General features: G+C 43.0%; 1 long non-coding RNA gene across 1 annotated transcript; it reads right to left on the reverse strand.

Moving 5' to 3' along the window:
• Positions 1–1,620: 1,620 nt before the first annotated feature.
• Positions 1,621–6,033, reverse strand: LOC144135259 (uncharacterized). The gene is made up of 3 exons (XR_013315418.1): positions 5,915–6,033; positions 5,040–5,216; positions 1,621–1,820 (listed from the first exon to the last, which is right to left on the reverse strand). It is a non-coding gene; the product is annotated as an uncharacterized LOC144135259 (long non-coding RNA).
• Positions 6,034–11,177: the final 5,144 nt, after the last annotated feature.

Here is an 11,177-nt window from a genome sequence, read left to right on the forward strand (position 1 = left end):
GCGTGACGCTGGTGGCTGTACAGCAGGAGAAGCAGTCGGGGGTGTACGCGGTGGTACTGAAGCCACCCAAGACGCGAAGACTGGGGAGCATTCAGCCCCTTTGGACGAATAGCCACAGACAGTCCTCACTCTGGATGACACCACCCTCCTTTTAACAAGAAAGGGACACCTCCGGCGCCGCACACGTGCTTTAATACCACCGTGTGCGGTAACCCAACCCCGTGGTCTGACCCGTGCAGAGGATTTTGCGCTTCGGAGGTTACGGGTAGGGGTTGCCCAAACTCCAGCTGGGACACGGAAGTGGCCGCATTTCAAAAATGTGTATCCCCGCCCCGGGCGTCCAGTCTGCAATATCAGAGACTGTGAGGCGGAGGTCCACCACCTGCTGCAGGTTTGCCCGGCGCTGAAGCCGACGAGCATTCGGCACTTGGCGGCGGTGGGTCTCTCATTGGACAATGCGGATTTCTATATTGCCTGGACACAAGGTTCATATCATCGTTCACTACTTGATTTCATTAGAACAGCCTACTTTTTTCATTTATCTAAGCATCTTACTCATCTCTCATTTCATAACCTTTATGCCCTGAGGCAATAAACGTCACTTGAAAAAAAAAAACTCAACAGATGCAGACGTCTCATCAAGCCCTGAAAGCAACGAACCAGAACCAGGTGAAGCGCACTGCGTAGCCGGAAGAAGAAAAGCAGGAGACGGCGGTGGAAGGACCAGAATCCAAATTCAGAAATACGCGAATGCGGCTGAGAGCAATAATGAAGTGCCCTACGATGTACCAATGTTTTTGCTTCAAAAAAACCTTAGTTATCGCCGGGTATCAAATAGATAAAGTAAGTTTTTTTTTCTTTGATTCCCTGGAAGCCATAGCTGGGTGTGTATGTCGACAATATATTAAATTTTTTTGTTGGTTTGCATTTGGCTGTAATACCTTAAATCTGAAGAGAGCGGTGCTGCACACGTGCATTCTTTTTTTTTCGCACTTGCCACAAATGAAGAAATTGGGTTCGCTCTATACTGAAGGAAGTCATGTAAGGTGTTTTAATACCGGAACCGGAGAAAGCTGCTGCTTTTATTGTTGTCGGTCGGCCATTTGGAGAAATCGTCATTCGGTATCTTAGGCTTGTGAAAAATAACTGGCCGGAAACTTTTATTTTGCGCCTTACAAAGAAGGACAGGATTTCTCTGGTGTCTCCTAGACACCGCATTAAAGGTAACAGATTTCAAAGAGCAAAGCTTTGGTGAGCTGGAACGCTGATCGGTGCGAGGTATGGTGTTTTCAGGCAGCCTAAGTATGACTGCTAAATGTCAATCTAGTATTAATATGTTGCTTGTGTGTTCCCGGAGATTCAATGTAGCATTTAATATTTATTTCTACCCGTTTAGTTTTTCTTGATAACGCTTCCACTGAGTTCTTAAATTTTTCACTCTATAAAATATCACACTTTTTTAAAGCAAACGAAGATTTTTTGGTAATGATAAGTTTGGGAAAAGAGTATTGCTAAATTCTACTCGCATGTCATTCCTCTTGCATTGGCAGCTTAAAGACTATGATTTAAAGAAAGAGGGGTGTACAGTAGGATTGGATTTCAGAAGGATGCTCACGGAAATGCGAAAAACCTTAGTTTATTGCTTGGTCCACAGAGTGAATCAGTTGTAAAATTCACTGCTCCTAATGTCCGACCAAATCTTCACATGTGTAAACCAAGATATGCTGAAAATCCCCGCCGTGGTGCTTGCTGCCTTCATCCTTGCTGGCCATACATTACTTCAAGATATGATTCGCATGCTCTATTGGGATCATCATGGGCTGAAATGTCAAAGTATTAAATGTGAATGCTTACCACTTGATCCCGCACAGATGTGGAAGAATACTGAATGAAAGGAAACTGGACACATTGAAACGTTTCCTAAAGATATTGTTGCTTGAAGTTATTACTTTGACTTGCAACTCCTTGCCAATCTTCCTCGCCCCCTGATCCTTTTCTCTAGGTAACAAACGAGTGGTCTAGCGCATTTACGCGGTCAAAAGAATTTTTCATAGTGTTGTGGCACCACTAGGATAAGGACGTAGACGGAGTGAGGACAACACAAGTGCTCACTATCAAGTGACAAAATTCATTGGAAGCACGGGAAAGATATATATAGAAAACACCCAACGCATACATGCGCAGTCCTGAGCAATGTTACGAAGCGCCCGCAATCACACGCGATACAACATTACGAATCTACCGGTTATAATGGGTTTAATGCTCTTTCAAGATAATCAACCTCAGCGTAAAGTAGCAGCTTTTACGGCGAACTCAGGCATTCATCGGCCGACTTCCCTATAAGGAAGGCCTCCATAACCTCCTAATCTCCCGGGAAGTCTTATCTTTATGTTTACAGTGATTGCGCGTATATTTGAGCAGTGTGACACACTTGTGGCTTTTGGCATGCTTGGTCAAATCCGTCCCCGATCCTCCTTCAAGTGACCTGGCATGTTACTGGAGGCGTACATTTAGACAGCGTCCCGTCTGTCCCCTGTAAAGTCGACCACATGTCAGGGGAATGGCATAGACCACATCGCAAGTACAGTCCACAAACGGATCGAAGTGCTTCATACCATCCGCCTTATCGTATTCTTTGCCGAAAATACCAAGTCCACCTCAAAACGGCGAGCCAACTTCTTAAGGCAGTGATACACTCCATGGATGTAAGGGATGGAGGCGAGCTTTTTTCTTCCCTGTGCGCTATCTTTATGTGATCTAGTCCCCAGTAGACTTTGCTTCTGTACTGTGGGGATTCTTTGTCACACCGAAGCCAGCACAGAGGCTGGGAACCCGGCGTTTTTTAGTCTGGCCACCTGATCGGCGAACGCGTTGACCATCCAATGGAAGCAGGACTTTGTGAAAGCCGGATTGAAAGCATTCAATGCAATGTCATTCTTAATCAACTTCGAATAACCGTAGACAATTTCAACAAGGGTTTCTTTGACCTTGGTGGAAACGACCAGCAAACATGCTTGCCCTGAAAAAACAAGAAAGAATCGTAAAACTGAATGCGTCTATTTTTGGAAGCTTCACACGTAATATTATGGCCACGTCCTCTTTCCTTGAACACCTTCAAAACATCGACCATTGTCCGGATGGGGTCACGAAATTCCACAAAAACAATAAAATCTTAAACATAACAGAAAACTTCTGTCAACATTCCTTCAAAACCACGCTTAAGGCACCTATCAACCGTCGACAGAAAAATATCTCTCAGAACCGGAGCAACTATTGACCCGATACAAAAAACAGATTTTTGTATTTACACTTCATTGTTCCAGCCAATAAAACTAGAGTTCAAATAAAGAGCCTGAAGCTCAAGGAAGCTTTTACCGAAATCCTGCAGGGGGAGATAAAGGCAACTTCGTCATTTTGTTGCGTGATGCAATCCTTAACACATTTCAAAAGTTGCACATGTTGAAGTGAGCAGAATAAGTCTTCAATAACAATACTGAACACTGAACCACAACGCGAATTATTATGCTTTTAACACTCAGCTACTGTCCTAGAACTGGAAATCAGGAAAGAGTCCGCGATGTCCAACGACTTCAGGTACCTCTGCAGAAAGCCCGACACTTCATGTTGCCAAGTATCGAGTCGCAACGAATCCTTACTGTACAGGAGCAAACTATACTGGGGGCTAGGTCACATAAAGAGAGTGCACAGGGAAAGAAAAAGCTCGTCTCCATCTCTTACATCCATGAAGCATCTCTCGGCCTTGAGAAGGTGGCTCGCCGTTATGAGGTGTACTTGGTATTTTCGGCAAAGAATTAGATAGCGCGGATATGTGCCGCCATTGAGAGGTGTGACGCACCGCGGGAGTGAAGAAAAGCTTGTGGTATGAAGCACTCCGATCCGTTTGTGGCCTGTGCTTGCGGAGTGGTCCATGCCTTTCCACTGACATGTGGTCGACATTACAGGGGACAGATGGGACGCTGTCAAAATGCACGCCTCCAGGAACATGCCAGGTCACTTGAAGGAGGTTCGGGGACGGACTTGACCAAGCATGTCAAAAGCCACAAGTGTGTCACACTGTTAAAATAAGCGCACATTCTCTGGAAACATAAAAATAACACTTCCCGGGAGATTATGGAGGCCTTCCGTATAAGGAAGTCGGCCGATGAATGCGTGAGTTCGCCGTAAAAGCAGCTACTTTACGCTGAGGTTGATTATCTTGGAAGAGCATTAAACCCATGATAGCATGTAGATTCGTGATGCTGTATCACGTGTAATTGCCAGGCGCTTTTGTAACCTTGTTCTGGACTGCGCATGTAACCGTTGGGTCTTTATATATATGTATATATATATATATATATATATATATATATATATATATATATATATATTTTCCGTGCTTCTAACTTTTTTCAGTTGTTAGTGAGCACATGTGCTATCGTCACTCCGTCTACGTTGTTGTCCTTGTGGTGCCAGAAGTCTACAAATTCGTACCGACTCGTCCAATTCTCAACCTTGCTAAGGAAAGAATTTTCTTTAGCCTTTCTCTTTTTATGCTATTCTGTACTTCACGTGCCAATGCACTCTTTGTATCAAAAGTACAGGGTTGGCTGCCATGCTACCTGCAGTCACCGCGGTATGCGCACCACATCATACAGCCAATTGCTTTCTTTGTGCTATCGTCAATAGAAATTTCTGTAGTGCTCCAACGGTGCACTGGGTGCCACATTTATTTTATTTACGGGTGACCTAGGCCTCGAAACATACCGTTATTATGCACAGTATCATGTATCGCCTTTAGCTCCGTATATCATTGAAAGCTGTATATGGCCCTCCAGTCAGCGGCAGTTGGCATAGTCACAACAGAGCTCCCGCGTGAGCGCTCTCTGCTAGTACGTGGAAGACTGTGCTGATTTAAATATATTTGAGGAAATTTTTTGGCTTAATTCTTCAATGCGGCTGTTAATAAACTCCTTAAGTAACACTAAAGAGGGAGCAAATAGAACGAACTTGTTTCATCCGACACGCAAACTTTTACTCACCAGTGCATCGACTCATGCAGGCAGTGCAATTAGAAAAAACGTTTTTGTTTTGCCCGCATCCGCCATACTGAAATGGCTTGCAGTGCCCTGCATCCGCATCAAAGAACCACTTAGGTTCAAAGCTGTTGCACCGACCGATGTCGGCTTTTTCAAGGCACTCTGGAGGGAGTGAAAACGCTGCGAAAAAAAGAATGTATGCTTGAACACCTGTCATTACCGATGTTTTCCGAGCGTGACGCAGCCTGACAGCACTGCAGACTTCTGCTATTACGAGGAGCAAAAGAGCAAAGATTAAAACATCTTTACTTGGATTTTTTTTAATTTGCTCGAGAACACCTTTTATTTCTTTATACCTTTGTGTGCATGGAGTGAACCATGCAATAAAAGGGAAGGTATATAAAAAGCTAGTTGACCTTTTGAAGCTGCGAAAAGAATATGAGGTGCCTACAATAGGACAAATCAACGAACATTCTCTTAGAACACATTAACGATGAATGAAGAATAAAGAATAGAGCGTATACAAGCGTTTTCATTCAATTTGGACAAGGCTTACTGTCACTCTCAAAAAAACGTGTCATCGGCAAATAAATCAAGTGGAGATGAATATCGAAGTACGTTTTAAGAATTTTTAAAAGTAAGAAGCCGGAATTTAGAGTACTTATACAAGAGGTTGTACTATGTGTCAAGGCGATAGGGGCGAAAGAATATGACACGAAAATTTGTCCTGTGCTCAGTTGGCAAACGGTAGTGCGCCTTTTCTCTGTCAAAACTTCATTTAAAGCGAATCATGAACAGAAGATCGCAGGAACAAGCCCCCCCCCCCAAAAAAAAAACTCACGTAGAAGAATTCAAAGTCACTAATGTACGACACTTACACTTGGCCGACACCACAGTCAGGACAGCAAATAGAAAGAAGAAGGTTCGAGGGTCCATCTTCAGGCTCCTTTCTCCGAATGCTATTCCAGTCAAGAAGGATTGCAAAGTCTGGCTTTGTGCGGTTTAGGGCGCCGGTTTATATATGAAAGCACACCATGCGTTTTTGTCCACGTGACACCATATTGTCGTCATCGCCAGACTATTGTGTTAAGTCACAGGCAGGGGCCTTTTTTCTCTGCTGGTGATCAAGTGTTTTCTAGAAGCGTTATTGTTACAACACTGCCAGAAACAATGTTTCTGGAATAACATCAGTGGCAGGGTTCCGAGAAGCACATGCGTTGCCTACGTCATGCAGAATTTTGTATTCATACAAAACTGGCCATGATACATATGTGTCTGGTCTATTGGCGATGCGCTGATTTTTCGAATGTCCCCTTGCAAAACAAAGTGCGGAAAACTGTAATAGTGCAAGTATAAGTAGTTTTTTTCGTCTACCGAGAGCCAAATGGCATTTCCGAAGCCTTTTTTTCATCTTTTTTACCTGTCTTGTCATTCTTTTGGCGTCTGTGGTATTGTTCACGAGAACTTTTGCGTCACATGCGTCTAGCAGGAATATATATTCAATGTAAACAAAGAAACCTGAAATGCCCGCGTCCAGTGCAATACCGAAGTGTTTATTCTTCCGATTTTTTTTTGAATATAGGTCCCCTTGTTGAACAAATGGTTTTCTCTGTTGCTTACGCAAGTTCTAAAAACACGAAGAGTTCGCGATCAATTCCGTGCAGTGAAGAAACTTACCTGGCATTGTATTTCCTATTTTAGAATCGTCGTTCCAATTGTGCCTCCTTTCTTCCACCGTCACGCAATATACTGCATTGTTTGTATTTTTGAGTAGCGCAGAAGAAAGGGGGTGAAACGCAAATTATCCTCGACAGTAAGGTGGGTTTTGACAATTGTTTTGTTTAAAGTTTTTTTCTGACAGAAATTGTAAAGTATTCTTGGGCAGAAGAATATGGAACCGAATTTATGCAAGAATGCACTTTTGTATGTTTTTTAATCAAGCCACTTCAATAAAACTTGACACTGAAAGGAAGAAAATGAAAAAAATCATTGCAACTCTTTTTTAATTTTACTCCAAATCGTCTTTAAGTCTAATTCAATTTCATTTCTTACTATTTTAACTATTGCCCATTTGTATTGCAGTTCTATCGTAATTCTTCTAATTCTTTATACTTGGTGCAGTTCTCTGTAATGGTACTTACTAAGACTGGTTAATACCACGAGTGTTGTATTTGCGCCACTTTTCTGGCGACGCCTGATTTTGGAGGCGATGAGCAATCAATGCTTTTGATTTCACAATGACGCCCATGCCACAACCATCTCATTTTTTAGGATCCACCTGCTTCACATTACGATTAACTAATTAAACCTTTATTCTCTTTCTCTTCGGCTGTTACACGCTTCCTGAAGAAAGCGGCAGCTGCATGATTTTGATACAAAATGCCGACGCACGATCAAGCTAATGCTTTCAGAAATGACTGTGACGAACGCCTGTAGCTGGAAAACCCTTATCTCGGCATCAATTTTCAGAAACGCAACACACCACATAGCCTTTATTCATCATCATCATCAGCCTGAATACACCCAGTGCAGGGCAAAAGCCTCTCCCGTGTCTCTCCAATTAATCCTGTCCTTTGCCAGCAGCATCCACCCTTTACCGGCAAACTTCTTAATCTCATCCACCCACCTAACCTTCTGCCGCCGTAAGGTATACACTTCACAAGGCAATTCTTAAGGGTACACACACTTAGCATGTTTACAATATTCCTTTTTGTGCAAAAACAGCTCTTCGAACTAGAAGGTCTAAGGGTCTCTTCCAGCATTTCAGAGGGAACCATGTTGTCGAAGTTGTCGAGTAGAAAGTTCAGAGGTCCAGGAAAGCACTTGCAACTGCTTTGGCGTTCATGCAGATAGATTGAGTGTCTTGTACTTTCTCTGCGGTGGATCAGTGGTTATAGCGCCAGGCCGCTGACCCGCGAGACGCCGGTTCTGTCCCGGCCGCTGTGGTCGAATTTCGATTAAGGCGAAATTCGGGAGTCCCGGCCGTGTACTGTGTGATTTCAGTGCACGTTAAAGAACCCCAGGTGGTCGGAATTTCCGGAAATCTTCACTATGGCATTCCTCGTAGCCTGAGTCGCTTTGGGAAGTTTAACCGCTATAAACCTTAAACGATGTTCTTGTCAACATATGGCAAAATAAATTTTAAAATGTGTAAACTAGGAACCCGTATTTTTGCACTGCTCGATTGAATTTCGATCGCATTTTTTGGAATAAAGAGCGCGTCCAGGGCAGCCAAATTTCGGAAACTGAATCATAAGCTCTTATATTAGTTAGTGAAGCAGAAATCTGCAATATGAAGAGCGACCATATCGTGGCCCATTTAAAGTGTTCCTTTGGTAAAGCAAGGATGTGTTCTTTAAAACATAAAATCCTTTGAAGCAGCTGTTTTAACAACTACCATGAACGGCAACGCAGTTGAGCATGAATGTTTATCCGGAGTTTACATTCGTACGCTAAAAAGACAACGAATCCTCGTACTCACGAAAGCGTAGAAAGCGTACAGTTACCTCATCACGCGCGATAACATGGTATTACTTTAGTAACAGTGGTATTATTAACAACACTTGTATTACTTTTCCGCTAAGCCATCGCGTAATTGCGAGAACAAACTAGGGCATTCTGAATATGAGGTGCCAATAACCGAACGCGGTCGATGAAGCAGCCAGTGTACAAATTTTCTTGGTCTCTTAAGAGCACAGACTTTGTAACAACTTTGTCAGTATTGGCTAGAAGTTATGCACAAAGAAGCTAAGCGTTGGCGGGGAACTGATGCTTCGTGTGCTTTATTGAAACCGAGTAACGGAGCTTACAAGCATGATTTATATTTCGGCGTATTTACATGTCACTAGATCACCGGTCATGCTTTTTTAGCCTTGCATACATGGCACGAAGTCCCTACTTCTACATGCAAGGAATGCCACAATTTCCGGCACATTAGTAGCAGAGATTTTATTCATGTCACAGCCGTGGCCTGGAGGCTACTGCAAGCTACTTTTGAAGGGGCCGAACTGCAGGAGCGAAATAACAGCCACTAACCATCGATGCTCATCGTATTCTCGCAAGTGCTTGAAGAAATATTCTTTATTAGTTCTGTATGACTAACGAGAAATTAATTTCATTCAGAATCTCGTCTTTTGCTATGCCACTTATTATTCACTTTCTGTACACTGCGGGCATGAGACAACCAGAGGAAACAATTGATCTTGTGGTGCGGTTAACTCTATGCGCAAAATTTCATTTTATTGCTCAAGCAGCCTGCTCTGAAAGCTGTTTTTAATCTTCTTTTTGGATACCTCATAGAAATAAGTTGGCATGGTATTTATTTTTTCTGGAATGCAGGCTTTCTACTCTCCCAGATGCATTCAAAAAAAATCATTTTCTATGCCTTAAGGTTTTATTGTTTTGTGTTAGTCAATTGGGCCTGTTCCGCACCTAAATGTAGAATTATCAGCCCACAAAGCAGCTGCATGGTTGCCTCTATTGTTATCCGGTGTAGACGGTATGTGTACCATTAGCGTTGATACGGTTTTCATGCAAACTAAGGTAATTTATAGACAAAAAATTGGCAATGACTTAGCTCGGCTATGCCAGGATATACATACATAGCGAAAGCTAAGGCGTAGCTTGGTTAGCCTTGGTTGATCTTGATTGCAAGTCCGGGTTAGTCTGGTTGTCTGGCTGGTTGTTGTCCCGCGGTTGGTCACGTGGTTGGTCACGTGGTGCGGTGGACCACCGTGGGAATGCAGGCACGGCGAAACTTCGAGTTCATGGCAAATGTAGCTTTGCTACAAAAGCAACGTAGATGCACTGGTTCACGAGTGCAAGGGTCTAGTGATATCAAGAACTGATATTCTTAAGAGCAAGCAGTGAATCGTTTCGGTTTTTATAGTTATGGTCATGACGTTTACCGTCGTAAAGCTTGGCAAGACTGAGCGCAGACCGAACAATTATTGACTATTCGGACATACTTTCTACGTGCTTTGCCTTGAATATAATTATACTGCTGGACTACAAGCAAAGCGCCCACTTACCGATCACCGCTCCTTGTAAACAAGGTCGAGGCTTGCAAACCGGCATGTTCGTAATCCAAGAAAGTTGCAAGTAAAATAGAACGGCTTACCAGACGCACAAAGTGCGCATAGTAACGAGCCAAAAATGCATACTGTAATACAGACTGGCACGCTGTTAAAAGCACTCCAGGAACTCACTCTGACTCCGCTGTCTCTTCTCTAGATAATAAATATGGGCTGTGTCAGCGAGAAATGAACGGAAACAGATTACATTTTGTAAGCAAAACTGTTACATTGTTTCGGAATGGGAAGCCAGGCTGAAGATTGTTTGCAGGAACACAATATAACATCAAGATTTCCGCTTCCATTCTCATAATCTCCAACATTTTCTTGCCTCATCAATAAGGAATGGCTGTGAAACATTTTATATTGTGCATGCTAACACAGTAAGTCAGAAGAAATCAATACGAAAAAACAAACATAGCTGTTTTAACTGGCACGGTCTAGTGAAACAAAATTAATGAAAATAAAAGGATCTTCATCGCACCAAGTGCAACGCACATTCGTTACCTTGTAGCTCACGCACTTAACAAATTACAAAGTGCTTGAAATTATTCATTCAGCTTGGAAAAAGAAATAATAAATGCAAAACTGACATCCTTCCATGGTGGCAAAAAATCACAGCGATAGAATGTCTAAAATGGCGATGCCTTCAGTATACTCCATGATTATGCGAAAGGCAAATCTTGTTATCTCGAGGAGAAGGATATATTTTAGAATGTTTGAGGATGCAGCTAAGCTTCCATTGCAGAAGCAAATACTAGAACTTCTTTAACACGCCCATGGGTAACCTCTAAATTTCGTGAAGCGTCTGCTTCTCGGACCCGAACTTCATTCGCCGTCATGAAGCGTGCGTGATTTCTGGCGCTGATTACTGCAATGGCGGCGCTATTGACCCGGCCGGAATAGCGCAATATTTAGCTAAATACCGCCGTTTCTTCCAAATTCCTTCCTTCATCGTTTCCCTTCCCGCATTTCCCCCTGCACTTCACCTCCTTGCTCGCTGGCTTATGTCCATTGTTTACTGAATTTCATTAGTTTTTTTTCTTCCGTTGCAGATGGTACGCGACGT

Source organism: Amblyomma americanum, chromosome 5 (assembly GCF_052857255.1).
Source record: "Amblyomma americanum isolate KBUSLIRL-KWMA chromosome 5, ASM5285725v1, whole genome shotgun sequence".
NCBI classification, from domain to species: Eukaryota; Metazoa; Arthropoda; class Arachnida; order Ixodida; family Ixodidae; genus Amblyomma; species Amblyomma americanum.